Genomic DNA, 15,990 nt, shown 5'->3' with positions numbered 1-15,990 from the left:
AAAAGAAGAAAAAACGTGAAACTCGTAAGACATTTGGTAAAAGTAATTTCAGAGTAATTTCTCTCACACCTTCCTGAGAATTGCAATTTATACAAGGTGCCGGTGCTCTAGAAGATTGTTTGATTTACTGAGTAAATATTGTAAGGAAACCCGACTTATACCTGCTTCAACTGACAGATAATATGGAATCCAGCTCACTTTGTAGGGGTCATCCCAGCAACCGACTACGTCATTCTACACCCAAACTGAGCCCTGTGAGCTCATCGTAACCCCTCATAGCCGGGTTGCCAAAAAGCCTGGGGATTAAACCCCAGCATAATTTTTCATTAAATAAAGCCCCACTCAGGAAAATGTCATTTTTGGCCCCTTGCCTTGCTGCATCTGGTTGAAATCTCTTGTACTCATCTTTAATAACTTTGAATAATCAGTGAGTATGGTCACATTCATGTTATCAATTGCCATGTCATTATAAGGTAGTTACTCCTTCCTCCATTCAAACATATTACTCCTCCATGGTCAACAACAGCAAGAAAAATGCTTCCATACTACCTTCTAGAATGTCGTACACTGCCACCAACCCACTTCCGTTCCATCACTTCTCTCCTTCCTTCAAAGAACAGTGCTATGATGGAAGGTGGGGCCTGATCTGAGCTTAATACATTACCTGACAAAACTCTAGATTGCAGCAAAGGTATGGTCACGATTTATCGAGTCAGGGACGAGCCCGTTTTCATTCTTTCTTTATTCTTTATTGTATTTGGGAGGTTTCCATTAGGGGTGTGCTTTTTTGTTTTCCAATATTTGTGAAGGTATTTGGAAACAATTGTCAAACTTTACTTAGTTTGCTTCATTTTACTAAAGCAACCTTTATCATGCATAGATTTTTGTTAAACTGTTAACAGCTTGAAAGGAAACAGTGCTCTTGTCCTTTACAATGCCGCTGTGATTTGAAATGTTTTGCAAAATGCAAACTTTCTGAATTAAATTTTTGCATACAATTTCTAGCATGGAATTATGATATAGATACAGAAGTGTGTGGATCGCACTCTGGGTCATGCTGAGCTTTGGTGGTGTCTATAATAGTTACATTAACTCACTACAAAGAATTTACAAAGCAAATAGGTTTCGTATATGAGACCATTTGGATTTGGCAATGCTTTGTACTTTCCAGATGGACACTGTGTGCGTTTGCATACATAGTGGCCATCTTGGAACGGTTTTTCGTTTGCTTAAAAACATAATGAAAAATTATTTTGCTTAGAAAGAAAACCAGTCCAAGATGACTACCGCTGATGCGTGGGCACACAAAGCAGCCATTTTAGAACGTTTTTCTTTAAAAGAAAAATGATTTGATATGATATGATAAATGGGATTTGTAGAGCGCACGTTCACCTACAGTTTCTTGGCGCTGGAGTGGGAGGGCTGAGCGGTACATAGCGGGGCAAACAAGTTGTGAGCTAACGAGAAGAGCCAGGTTTTAAGTGATTTTCTGAAGTGAGTGTAGGAAGGGAGAAGGCGGAGTGCTGGGCGGGGGGAGTTCCAAAGGAGAGGAGCTTGGGTAGAGAATCTCAGGCCTCCATGTTTCTTGCGTCTGAAAGAGCAGGGGGTTAGAAGATTAGAGTTGGAGGAGCGTAAAGCACATTGGGGAACATAACGGTGTAAGAGGGCAGAAATGAAAGAGGGCCCTTGAGAGGAGAGAGCTTTGTGAATCAGGCAGCCAAGATTGAAGAGGCTGCGCTGGGCTATTGGGAGCCAATGAAGGTTCTTAAGGAGAGGCTTGGTGTGCCTGGATCTTGGCTGGCCATAAATCAACCTGGCTGCCTGATTCTGGATGAGTTGGAGGCGTTGGGATTGATATGCCCGTATGCCCACATATAGGGAGTTCGCATAGTCGATATGAGACATGACTAGTCCCAGAGTGACCTGCACAAGAGCTTCTTGGGAGAGGAGTCTGCAGATTTTCCAGATGCGGCGCAGATGGAAGAAGCAGACGGATACAACTGAGTTGATTTGAGCCCTCATGGAGAGGTCCTTGCAAATGGTGATGCCTAAGCTCTGCACAGAGTCAACAGGGGAGGAGGAGGGGGAGGGGCCACGTGAGAGGGGCCAGAAAGAGGAATTCCAGGGGTTGCCCTGGGGCCCATTGAGAACTAACTCAGTCTTATCGGGGTTGAGTTTGAGCTGATTTAGGTTCATCCAGGAGCTAATGAAAGTCATGACAGCGTGGACGTTTTGGATGGAAGACGGGGAGGGGTCGATGTTAAAGATGAGCTGAAGGTAGTCAGCATAATTGAAGATGGTCACAGATTTTTGTTGAAGCTCCGAGATTAGGGGACGAATGTAAAGATTGAAGAGGAGTGGTGAAAGCGAGGAGCCCTGCGGGACTCCACAGGTGAGACGCTTTCCCACTGAAGAGAAGGGTGGGAGGGAGACTGCCTGGACTCGATCTTGGAGAAAGGAGGTGATCCATCTCAGTGGTGGCCCCCGGATGCCGGCGTGTTCGACCCATTCGAGAAGGATGGTATAGTCAATGGTGTCGAATGCCGCCGACAAATCCAGGAGCACCAATGCCTGAGAGATGTTCTGGTCCGCCCCCTTTCTTAGCTCCTCATGGACGGCCAGGGCAATAGATTCAGTGGAGTGCTGAGGTCTGAAACCAGCTTGGTGAGGGTCAAGAAAGTGGGTAGATTCGACAAAGGTGCTCAGACAGTTAACCACAAAGGCTTCCAGGACTTTACCCAAATAGGGGAGGAGGGAGATTGGGCGGAAGTTAGAGAGAGTGCCGGGCTCTGCTCCAGGTTTTTTAAGGAAGGGTGAGACCACAGCTGTTAGAAGGAGAGAGGCACCACCCCTGATGAGAGGGAGTTGTTTAAAAGAGAAAGAGGGGCATGGGAATGTTGAGAAAAATCTCCCGACTAATGTGGGTAGGGTGGGAGCACCTATCCTTGGGGGAGCCAGACTTGATTTTCCCAAGAAGAGAAAAGAAGATTTCTTCAGTGAACTTGGGGAACTTGAGATAATGGACGGGGTTGGTAAGGGCCACAGTGGAATGCGGTAAAGTAGCAGCAGTGGGGATACTAGTTTTGATTGTGATGATCTTTTCAATAAAGTAGCTATTAAGGGAGTCACAGAGGGGTTGTGATGGGAGGGATTTAGCAGTGACACAGTCATGTTTTACCAGCTCGTCCACGATGGAAAAGATGATTTTAGATTTACAATTAGAGCTCAGTATTTTTGCGGAGAAATATGTAGATTTGGCCGCGAGGATGGCTGCTTTATAGTCCTGTAGCACCGTTAGGAAGGAAGTTTTTTTGAGGGGGCAGTAGTGAAGCCTCCCCTTGCGCTCCAATTGGCGCAGAGCGAGTTTTCTGTCCTTAAGGTCTTTTGTGAACCAGAGTTGGGCGTCGTGGGGTCTCTTCCTTTTAAGGGCTTTCAAGGGGGCAAAGTTATCTCTCGCCTGGGCCAGCCAGGAGGCGAGAGCTTCAGCCTGCACATGAGGTGAACATTGAGGATCAGTGAGATCAGGAGAGGTGAGAAGGGTGGAAGTGAGATTCGTGCAGAGGGAGGAAATGTCTACATGTTTCCAGTTTCTGACCATGATGGGGGCAGCTGTGTGGATTACAGTACAGAAAAGGGGGTGGTGAATTAAGCAGACCACTCTTACCCAGTCCAAAGATCAGGGCTTGATCCATCACCGTTATTTATCTCACTGCACCATCCCAGCTCAGAACCTGGCTATATGCAAATCAGTCTGTCCCTGGCCCAGTGCATCATGGGAACAGGGCAGACAAAACTACCAAGCCAATTCTTCACCAGAAAGGAGACAAGCTACCGGGGACCGGTTTCTGGCATTTCAGCCGTCTTCGGCCCGGCTTGCTTGAATCCTGATGGTGCAGTGAGAAAGGGACTCATGTCTGAGTATACCCTGCCACACCTATAGTGGCCAAAAACGATACAGAAAAGGGGGTGGTGATGAACAGAGTGTCTGAATTAAGCAGACCACTCTTACCCAGTCCAAAGATCAGGGCTTGATCCATCACCGTTATTTATCTCACTGCACCATCCCAGCTCAGAACCTGGCTATATGCAAATCAGTCTGTCCCTGGCCCAGTGCATCATGGGAACAGGGCAGACTAAACTACCAAGCCAATTCTTCACCAGAAAGGAGACAAGCTACCGGGGACCGGTTTCTGGCATTTCAGCCGTCTTCGGCCCGGCTTGCTTGAATCCTGATGGTGCAGTGAGAAAGGGACTCCTGTCTGAGTATACCCTGCCACACCTATAGTGGCCAAAAACGATACAGAAAAGGGGGTGGTGATGACTAATTTGCATGTAGCCAGGTTCTGAGCTGGGATGGTGCAGTGAGCTAAAAAACGGTGATGGATCAAGCCCTGATCTTTGGACTGGGTAAGAGGGGTCTGCTTAATTCAGACACTCTGTTCATCACCACCCCCTTTTCTGAATCATTTTGTCCACCATAAGCGTGGAAGGGTATACTCAGATGTGAGTCCCTTGCTCATTGCACCATCAGGATTCAAGCAAGCCGGGCCGACGACGGCTGAAATGCCAGAAAACGGTCCCCGGTAGCTTGTTTCCTTCCCAGTATAAGAATTGGCTTGGTAGTTTGGTTTGCCCTGTTCCCATCATGCACTGGGACAGGAACAGACTAATTTGCATGTAGCCAGGTTCTGAGCTGGGATGGTGCAGTGAGCTAAAAAACGGTGATGGATCAAGCCCTGATCTTTGGACTGGGTAAGAGTGGTCTGCTTAATTCAGACACTCTGTTCATCACCACCCCCTTTTCTGAATCGTGTGGATTACAGTGGCGGTCGGCTGGATGATGGAAAGGGAAACAAAATAGTGGTCGAGGATGTTCAGGTTTAGACTCCAGACCTGGTCCAAAGTATGCCCTTTAATGTGGGTGCCACTTTGATCTGTTCTGAGAAGATAAGCCCATTGAGTAAGTCCGTGAATTGTTTGGAGCAGGGGTTTTCGAGTGGGTCATGTGGCCAGTAATTGAAATCTCCTATGGTGAGTTTGGCGTGGTTGACAACCAGCTCTGCAGCCAAGTTACTGAAGAACTGGATAAAGTTCGATGAGGGGTTAGGTGGTCTGTAACAAAGTACACATGTGAGCGGGAAGTGTTTAGAGTGCAATGTCACTGCTAAGATGTCAGCCAAAGGGGTATTGGGAATTGTTAGGGAAGTGAAGATGTGCGGGTGGGCGATGATAGCGGCGACTCCCCCCTCCCCGTCCCCCCCGATCTTTCCATCTGGTCGGTTTGCCTGGAGAATATAATAATTGTCAGGTAGAGCAGCCAGGATGTCTGGCATGGACTCGGACGAGAGCCATGTTTCAGAGAGAAACAGGATGTCGGGTCTGATGATGTTTAGCAGGTGGAAATCTCTAGCTAATGCCTGGCTAACGATCGGGTGTTTAGATACCAGATGGAAAGTTTGGTGGGGTTGGCTTGGGGTGAGTGAGGGGGATAGAGGTCTGAGGGGCACTGGATAGTGCCAAAGGAGTGGGAGAGGATGGATCGAACGGGGGTGCGGGCGGGATGTCAGGAGGTAGGGAGTAGATCCCAGTGTTGTGTAGTCTGCTGCGGAGTTCGGTGCTGATGGGCCAGTTGCCTTGGAGGGTTCTGAGCTCTGCTGAGGAGTAAGAAAGGGCAAGTAGGGCAGGGAGTATGGCCCTAGGCCCCGGCCGGCCGCGGACTGGCGCAGACAGGCTTGCCTTTGGCGCGCCCGCTGCGCGCGTCCGCTGAGCGACAGGAAACACATTGCTACTTAAAGGAAGCGGCATGGCCTGATCGCGGTGCTCCGCCCCCGACTGTCCTGGAAGAGAGACTGTCGTCCTGCGTGAGCCTGCACCCTCCACAACAATCGGGATAGCCCCGTGGTGGACTGGGGTGCAGGTGGAATGCGCAGGAGACTGAGGGGTGCCCAGAGCAAGGATAAAGTGCGAGTAGCAGTGAGGTAGGTAAAATACAATTTTAAAAAATATTCGCCAAGAAGCACACTATTAAAAAGTGAAGGGCTGGGTATCAGGGGATTTATACAAGCGGCCATGCAAGCATGTGCATGCCTGGCTGCCATCTCCAGATCATTTTTCTCAATAAAAGACTGAAAAAAGGAAAACCGTTCCAAAATTACTGTTCTGCAAGTGCACCTATGCACGCACACAGGAGGCCACCTTGGAAATGATTACAATCCATTTAAAGATAGCTGATCTGATACAGCAGCAGGCGTCAATGAAGGCGCACTTTGGGGTTAAGATGATGCTCGGACTGTTAAATTATTAACAGAGCAGGAGGGGCACAAAGAACTCGTGAAAAAACAGATACAAATTAAGAGGGAGAAAAATAGCCTCTCATGCACTGCAATGGAAGGTTATGACAGAAGCAGTGGCAGGATATGATTTGTCTAGTCAAAGGACAGTGAGACCAAAATACTCAGGAAATGGGATTGTCAAAAACCTGATAAGAAAGACTGCGAGAAAAAGGGCACTAATGAAGTTGGAGCATACTATTTAAGTCACCAGAGGAAAAAAGCAGAACATGATCAGAAAAGACGAGTACTGGGTGAGTTTAAAAATTGGTGGGCATGCCTTTGGAGACCCGCAAGGCAGAGTAGGAAAAGGGACAACTGGCTGACAGGTAGATGTAAGGCCAATTTAGGATTTAGAAGACCATGGCGGCACTTCCCAGTCAGTTTAGGAAGAGACAGCAGAACATGAGAAGTTGTATCACAACTTGACTGCTTGTAGGGCTCCCTGAAGGCCATTACTTTGCTCCCCGCTTGCATAGCCTTTCACACTTTTGTTCTGTTTTCCCTTCCCTCTACATCTGGTTTTCCTTCTCTCTATAGGAATTCAAGGGGGGAGTAATCATACTTCCTCTCTTCCCAGCCCAGTTCAGCCCATTGAATTCTGGTCAAATGCAGTATGCTTACTTTGAAAGTTGCTGTCGTTTTTCACCAAAGTTGGTGCAGGTAGTGCTGTTATCTCTAGACAGGTGTTTGTGGGTTTAGCCCTTCATCTGTAGAGAGCAGAGGAAAGTAATCTGGGGTTGCTGAAATGTTGCCCAATCCATCACAGGTCACAGTACCACTCCCAAGGCACACAGGTGCATCCCAGGTGATCTTGTTGGCTCTAGGGAGCTTTTTAAACACAAGAGTGGAGGAAGCACACTGCCTCCCATTCCGGCACAGTTCACCCCATTGCATTCTGGCAAATGTAGTACGCTTACTTTAAAGTTGCTGTAGTTTTTCACCAAAGTTGGTGGAAGTAGGTGCAACTGTTCAGGTAGGAGGAGCATGAAGTGTGTAGTGCCTTGAATGTGTGGAGTTTGAATTGGATCCAGTGTAGCTCCCAGAGGTGCTGTGTAATGCAAGTTCTGTGTTAAAGGTTGAGGATGAGTCTGCTTGCTGAGTTCTGGATGGTTTTCAGTCTTCTAGTGAGTTGCTTGCTGATCCTGGCATAGAGGGTGTTCCCATAGTCCATTTTGATGTTGACTAGGGAGTGAGTGACAGTTTTTCTAGTGTTGCTTTGGAGCCATTTGAAGATTTTACTCAGCATGTTCAGTAAGTTCTACTCGCCGCTACCGATGACATCCAGGCCCTCCTTGACCAGGGCCACAAGGCAGCCCTCATCCTCCTGGACCTATCAGCAGCCTTGGACACAGTCTCCACCGATCTCTAGCCACCAGACTCCACGACGTCGGCATCCAAGGAAAAGCTTCAGACTGGATACGTTCTTTCCTCTCAGGCAGAATAAAGAGAATAAGACTCCCGCCCTTCCTCTCAGAATCAACAGAGATCAGATGAGGAGTACCTCAATGATTCTCCCTCAGCCCCAACCTCTTCAAAGATTACATGGCCCCCCTCGCAACCATCATCAGAAACCACAGGCTCAACATCGTCTCCTACGCCGATGACACCTAGCTCATCCTCTCCCTCACCAAGGAACACGACATCGCCAGGCGCAACTTCCGAGAAGGGATAAAGGCAGTTGCCAGCTGGATGAGCAACAGCTGCCTGAAGCTAAACTCGGAGAAAACAGAAGACTCCACCCCGTCCGCATGGGACAACACCTAATGGCCTTCCACCCTCGGAAACCCTCTCACCACAACAGGCCATGCACGCAACCTCGGCATCAGTCTTGACTCTTCACTTACCATGAATCATCAGATCAACACAATATCCTCCACATGCTTCAACACCCTCTGCATACTTCACAAGACATTCAAGTGGATCCCCCCTGATTCCAGGAAAACTGCCACCCACGCACTCATCACCAGCAGACTGGACTACTGCAACGCCCTCTACCCCGGAATCAACAAAAAACTCCTCTGCAAATTCCAGACTGCCGCAGCCAGACTTATCCTCGATATCCCACGACACAACCACGTCAACCAACACCTCTGTGACCTCCACTGGCTCCCCATCGAAATTAGAATAACCTTCAAGATGCTCACACACACCGACAAAGCCCTTCCCAACACCGGACACCAATACCTCAACAACAGAATTTCCTTCCACACCCTCAGGAGAAACCACAGCTCAGCAGACCTCACCCTAGCCACCATCCCTCTTTCATACAGGACCAGAGCAGGTGGAAGATCCTTCTGCTATCTCACATCCAAGACCTGGAACAAACTATCCCATCACATCCGACTCAGCCAGACACTGCACCAGTTCCGAAAGGACCCCAAGACCTTCCTCTTTGGAGACCTTAACGGAGCTGCTCATACCCACCCCCCCGTGCCTTTAGACCCTCACTGGTGAGTAGCACGCTTCACAAAACCCTGATTGATTGATTGTGAAGCAGGAAGCAGGTTGCAGTGATGGTGTTGACTTGTGAGGTCATGTCCTGTTTGCTGTCAATGATTATTCTGAGGTTTATGACGTGGGATCTGGGGGTGGGTCTAAGTTTGGCCGGCCACCAGTTGGAGTCCCTTGGTGAGGTGTTCTTGCCTAAGATCATTACTTCTGTCTTGTCGGAATAGATCTTTAGCCATGGTGAGATTTTATTGCCGAAGATCACTCCTTCTGTCTTGTTAGTGTTGAGCTTGAGCCATGGTGAAACATGTCAACAAACAAACCTCTTGGTTTTTGTATAATTTTTGTTTACTTCTTGATCATTTGTTTTATTGATTTTATAAGTCTGTCCTATTGGCACTAGGCACTGTATTAAAAACGAAATGTTGATGCCAAGGAATTTGTAATATAATGTGATACTGCTAAAAATTTCTTGAAAAGATCGTTCTTTAAGCAACAAACTTATTTTTTTTTTTTACTTTTTAATAAATGCTCTAGAATGTACACTTGGAATTGTTGATTCATTTTGAATTTAATCCTTTGTGGTTCTACTCTTCCGCAAGTGGTAAGAAAGGAGTACAGTAGATGTGGTTTTTTAAACATATATAGTGAGTGGTCATGCTGAATGAGAGGCGTATGATTGAGAAGAGTGCTCTAATAGACAAACACAAAAATACCCAGGAAACGCTTTTACTTTTACACAGTTGACTTGTGAGGTCATGTCCAGTTTGCTGTCAATGATTATTCTGAGGTTTATGGCGTGGGATCTGGGGGTGGGTCTAAGTTCGGCCGGCCACCAGTTGGAGTCCCTTGGTGAGGTGTTCTTGCCTAAGATCGTTACTTCTGTCTTGTCAGAATAGATCTTTAGCCATGGTGAGGTTTTCTTGCCAAAGATCACTACTTCTGTCTTGTCAGTGTTAAGCTTGAGACAGTTGGCTTCATCCAGTTAGCGACTTCGGCCATGTAGGAAGTGAACTTGTTTCTTGTTTTGGGGTCTTGTTTGAGAGGGAGCGCATGAGTTGCATGTTATCTGCATTGAAGAGAATATTGATATTGGAAGCGTGTATGTCGTTGGCCAGAGGGAGTCCTATATGGCTTAAAGAGAATGGGCCTGAGTGATGAATCTTGAGGCATCCCGCAGATGAGTTTGCAGGTTTCTAAAGAGTAAGTAGCAAAGATGACAGCTTGTGTTCTATCAATTAAGAAGGAGCAGATCCAGTGGACAGCGTGTTCTTTGATGCCAATCTCGTGCAGACACTTGATGAGGATAGGGGTGAGACCATGTTAAATCTTGCAAAGAGGTTCAGGAGCATAAGGACTGTAGTGTCTCCTCTGTCAAGGATCATGCGGATGTTGTCTGTGGCGTCCACAAGTACTGTTTATGTACTGTGGTTAGACCTGAATTCAGACTGCGTTAGTGGTTGCCAAGTTGATCAGTGAGGCATCGGTTGATTAGTTTCTCCAAGAATGGGTATGGTAGGAGGGAGATAGGTCTGTTGTTGGAAACTGTGGCTGGGTCAGTGGATGGTTTCTTGAACAGGGGCGTGATGGTGGCATGTTTCCATGTGTCAGAGTCGATAAAGGTGCTGAGGATGGGGATTAGGGCTTTGCTGATTAGTAGAAGTCCTGTGGTGAAGGTGTAGCGGGGCAAGAAGCCCCCAAGTGGACAGCCTTTGTGGTAACCGTGATTTCGACCATGGTGATGGCCGACCGTGAGCCCAGGGTTCGTTAAGTGGCCGTGATGGGAAGTTGAGTTGAAATGGTGACAGGGTGGGTCTAGCTAAGGGTTGAAGTTGCTGTATATGTAGGTGATTTTGTTACAGAACAATTTGGAGAGCTTGTTGCAAACATCTTGTGAGGAGTTGATGTTGCTGGCGGCAGCAAGAGATGCAGTAAAATAATTGATGATGGTGAAGATTTCCTTGCTGCTGTTAGTGTTGGTGTCAGTTCTATCTGTAAGAGCTCAGCATACATAAAATTCACATTTGGTTGGCCATCATACCACGGAAGGGGAGGGCTGCAATTACTTGCGCTGTTATAATGGAGGGAGGGCGTGGCTAATGTCCCAGAGAACTTTGGGGCTGCGTAAATAAAGTGCGCAGGACAGACTGATAGGTGTCTGGACTTGGTCAGACTACCATGCCTCCATCTGGATTGCGAGTATAAATCCACTCTGTGTTCAGGGCATGGGAAGCTCTCCTGTCTTCACTGGGGCACAAAGTTATCTCATCCAGCCAAACACGACGCAGCTCTCATTTTATGAAATCTGATAAACTTCATGCAAGCTACATCAGCATTGGCTCGTTGCATAAAACAAGCTGCATAAGCTCGCGGAGAGTGGAGCCAGGCAGCACGAAGGGCACACAATGCCATTATGGCTTTCTTTTGAGGTGCACAACAATTGGCCACATTATTTATTCTTTCTGATGGGGCTCTCTCCTTTCAGCTAGTGTGCGGGAAGATATGGACTAGCTGCGATTTGTGTTCTCAAGCACTTTGGCACGCTTTGGTTTGCTTGCCTCAGGGGGGAGGAAATCTCTGAGCCACAGCGGAGCACAGCGAGCGGAGAACCATCTCACCTGATAGCGCCAGCTTGGGAGAGCGCACAGGGATCCATTCACCAGCAGACCAAGGACTCGAACTTCCCGCCACCAGCCGCGCCGCCGCCTAGGGACTACAAATCCCATCAGGCTCTGCGGCGGCGCGTTCCCCGACGCGGTAAACGCGCCGGGAGGGGCTCTATAACACAGGAAGCCCTCGGTGGAGCGGGGGAGGAAATCTCTGAGCCACAGCGGAGCACAGCGAGCGGAGAACCATCTCACCTGATAGCGCCAGCTTGGGAGAGCGCACAGGGATCCATTCACCAGCAGACCAAGGACTCGAACTTCCCGCCACCAGCCGCGCCGCCGCCTAGGGACTACAAATCCCATCAGGCTCTGCGGCGGCGCGTTCCCCGACGCGGTAAACGCGCCGGGAGGGGCTCTATAACACAGGAAGCCCTCAGCGTCGCGGGACGCGAGCGGGACGCCCGGGGCGAAGCCCGGGCAAAGGGCGGGCCCTCTGTGGCCCTCCGAGGCGCGACAAAGCCAGGCTAGGCCACCCCCCTGAAGTCGACCACGTGGGCTTGAGGTACGGCTGCTTGGTTCCTTACTGTGGGAGTAAACTTCGGACATTAACACTGGTGCTAGTCAATTCCCTCTAGTCGGTCATCTAACACAGTATTAACCGCCAAGACCAGCAAGTCATCTGGCCATAGTCTAGTCGACAGCGCGAGTTTATGACCCTATAAACAATAACCTAAAATATGGGCAAAAAATTGGTTCCTCAACCTGCCGAGGCTGTGAATACCCTCGACTCATATCTAGTGCAAGTGGTAACCAGTATTAACAGCAAGAGAAGGCAATCTCTGGGCCTAAGCCAATCACCAGTGCTGCTTGCAGATAGCCCGTCCACAAGCACAGCAATGTCCGATTCCCTGATAGGAAACGCACAGTCAATTGCAGCAGATTCCGGCCCTAACTCTCCGATCAATCACATCGAAGTCACTGAAAATCCGACTCCTGCCGAGGACAGAGTTGATCTCATAGACTTAGCCGACGAAGCCTCGACCGAGACAAGCATCCAGACAGACGTCATAGATGAGGCCCCACAGCTCCAGTCTCCCCCTAATCGCGCTGTTAGAGCATGTAGGAAATTAGCAGCCAAGAGAGGGGGGAAACAACAGGGGAGGAAGAAACCAGCCACCCCACCCTCCAGAAGGATGGGTAACCTCACAGACCATGAGTTAGATCTCGAGTCTAGGCGCATATCTGATGATGATCTCTTCAACAGGATCCAAGAAATGATGGATATCAAGATCAAAACTATAATAAAGCCTCTGATCGGGAAAGTGGACAAATTGACCGCCGAAGTTAAGAAATTGGGAGGGGTTCATGGTAACTTGGCCAAGGAACTAGAGAACCTCTCAACCCTCGTCGCAGATTTAATATCTACGGATGAGGATGTCCCCTCTACTGATAGTAGTGCGCAGCCAATTCAACCAGACTTGCCACACCCACCCCCATCCTTAACACCAATAGTCCCGAATCAGAGTGCGGCAACTGGGGGCCCTCAAGTCACCACTATTGACACAACAGCGGCACGTAATCAAGAGGTCAGCCCGGTCCAGTTTATAGCGGAAGCATTACCGCTAGTGTTGGTATTGGCCAACGTCCCTGTCTTGTCGCAGGATAAAACAGAGTCCAACCAGGACCTCAAGGACAAAGCCCTACATTGGCTCTCCAACAACATTTATATGGCGCAAGAAGGGTTTGATAAATTGGCAGGTGACATAGTTTCGACCAGGAGGGTACCTTGGATTGGCAACAAACCGAAAAAGTTTCAGGGAGACTGCGTCATTATAAACTTCACCAACGCAGATGTTCTCCCCGAAATCCTGACCAATCTCTTTCCGCCTCAACGGCGTAATGGTTCCATAGTCCCGTTAACACTCAGATTTTTTAATAACGAGACCCAATCTGCTACGTTAGCCACCACTAATAGGCCAACAAAGTACAGGAACAATAGCAGTTGGGGAGGGGCAATGGGCTCCCGATTCACCAGCGATCGGTTTTTGCCCGCATCGCAGCAAGTGCCAGGAAGAACCAATTACCCATATGAGCGGATCATCCCCCCGGCTTTTCCGCAAGTGCTCGGACTTAACGGGTGGATGAACGGCGAACCCGGTTACGAATACAGCGCACGGGGTATCAGGCCAACACGGTGGCAGAGAATGGATCCGGCCATGGGCCACCCAATCACCCCACATCATCAGTGGAATCAAGCTCATGCCGTTCAGATCCACCCAGCCACTCCTTCTGCTTGGGGCTTCACCACAGGCAATAGGTTTGGCCCCTTATCGGACCTCAACACCTGTGATTGACTTGCATCAAGATCCAATTTAAACAATTTTGGACCAATTAACTTGAACCCACGCAAAGAGAGCCAAAACCCCGACGATCTCCAAAGCACTTACAAGCCTAACGCAGTCAAAGAGTCACATACACCCGTCACTCGTGGTCAGCAAACACTTTCATTTGGGTCAGACGCTGCTCCTGATACGGGCACTATCAGCGGGACGATACAGCATTGCTGTCAGGCGAATTCTACTAGGGCCATATTAGCACAAGTTCCTGAGGAAGGTGACTCTGAGAGTGGCAGTGAACCTACGACTAGTAGGGAGTCATGTAGGATTTTAAGCTGGAATGTGGCAGGCCTAAGCACCAAACGCCAGGACCCAGTATGGTGCAGATTTATTTCAAAGTACCACATCATCGCGCTGCAAGAAACATGGGACACTTCCAGCAATTTCTGGTGGGATGGGTACACCAGTTTTGCAACTTCTGCCGTCCCTAGTAGAATGGGTAGAGCCAAAGGCGGTCTGGTGCTCTTATTCTCCGTGGATCTAAAAGGAAGTTATAGACAGATCAGGTCTGAATCTGATAACATATTGATCGTCGAAAGGACTATCAATAAAACTAGTAGGACCTTATATGTCAACTTCTATAACTCAAGTAACTGTGCTTATAATGGCCGAAATATTGCTAATTTAGATAGCATTTTAAATTCAGTCCTACAGAATATCTCTTTTGTATTTGAGTTAGTTTTACTAGGTGATTTTAACATTCATTTATGTAATCCAACCTGTAAGGGAAGAGTAGCATGTGATGATGAGGACGCTGCCTTGGTTGCGCCCCACTTCGAACATACCACAGAGGGACAGGAGCTTGAAGACCTACTGGCTAATTATAACCTTTACGAACCCAACTTTGGTACTAGAACGCCAACTTTCAACGGCAGCCAGCATGGTTCTGTGATAGACTATATTTTTGTTTCTCTTGGTATTCTATCTTTTATCACGGCATACAGGACGGTGGCAACCCACTTCAGTGACCACAATCCAGTGCATCTTGAAGTGGCATGGGGCAGTAAGATGGGTTCAGCACCTTCAACCGTAAATCCAGCCTCCTCTTTGAGGACCACAGACCAAGATAGAAGAATAAAATGGGCAAAGGTGATCCCGGAACACTTTTACAAAAAATGCTTCCCTAAGATTAAAATGCAGACTGAGTTGTGTCAGGATCCCGACACTCAAGGGAGCCTATTGGTTTCAGCCTACGAGGAAATATGCGCACAGGTCTCGAAAGATCTTATAGCTAAACCTCTTTCGGGAACTCAAGTTCACAAGCGATGGTTCGATGCGGCATGTTCGAAGGCCCACAGAAATCTGTTGTCGGCTCTTAAAATTGTTCCAAGACCAAAAGAGGAAATTGCGAGGCTAAGGAGAATCTATAAGTTAGCAGTTAAGAGCCGCAAAGACTCCATCAAGCGCGAAACATGGGAGGAACTCCTCTCAGTGTCGGTGCTTAAGGACAGCAGAAGATTCTGGGAAATCATCAAGCACCCTCTTTTCTCGGAAGAAGATAATCTACCAATGGACTGCGTGATCACTGAAGAAAAATGGTTATCCTTCTTTAAAAATGTGTATGGGGGCAAAGCAGCCGAAGAGGACATTAATAGTCGTTTACCTTCTAATGGGAATGTCAACCCCATTGTTTTTAAACCCCAAGAAGTAGAAAAGGCGCTTATGGAAACCACCAAACATAAGGCTCCGGGCCCGGACGGAGTCCCGGCTGACTTTTTTATGTTCTCTCCTAAAATGTGGTCGAGAGTGTTGTCTAACGTGTTTAATGCAGTAAATTCCAACGCAGCACCCGCCTCATGGGCTAATTCAATTATCGTTCCCTTTTATAAAAACAAAGGCCAGAGGGACGACCCAGCATTTTATAGGCCCATATCTCTGTTGGACTCCACTGTAAAAATTTTGGGGAAAGTTCTTTTAGCAAGATTGAGGGAGAACGTTGAGGGATGTGGCGGGCTGTGCGACCTACAATATGGCTTTAGAGAGAGTAAAGGCACGATCGAGCAATGCATTAATTTGTATTTACTCATCTCTAAGTATACAATGGCTAAGGAGGGCTCAGTTTTTCTGGCCTTCATGGACCTTTCGTCGGCTTTCGACCTCGTTAATAGGTCCAAATTATGGTCGATTTTGTTAGATATGGGAATTGACGAAGCCCTAGTCATGTATATGGCCTCGTTACATCAGGAGCTTTTCGCAGCTGTTTGTGTG

The 15,990-nt window shown here is 48.1% G+C and overlaps 1 protein-coding gene across 3 annotated transcripts in view; it reads right to left on the bottom strand.

Moving 5' to 3' along the window:
• The window catches only part of TBCD (tubulin folding cofactor D), a 2,218,561-nt gene that overhangs the window by 928,508 nt on the left and 1,274,063 nt on the right, over window positions 1-15,990 (bottom strand). The gene's annotated exons all lie outside the window — the stretch shown is intronic.

This window comes from Lissotriton vulgaris, chromosome 7 (genome assembly GCF_964263255.1).
Source record: "Lissotriton vulgaris chromosome 7, aLisVul1.2, whole genome shotgun sequence".
Classification (NCBI taxonomy): Eukaryota; Metazoa; Chordata; class Amphibia; order Caudata; family Salamandridae; genus Lissotriton; species Lissotriton vulgaris.
This window is presented reverse-complemented; position numbering and strand designations above follow the sequence as displayed.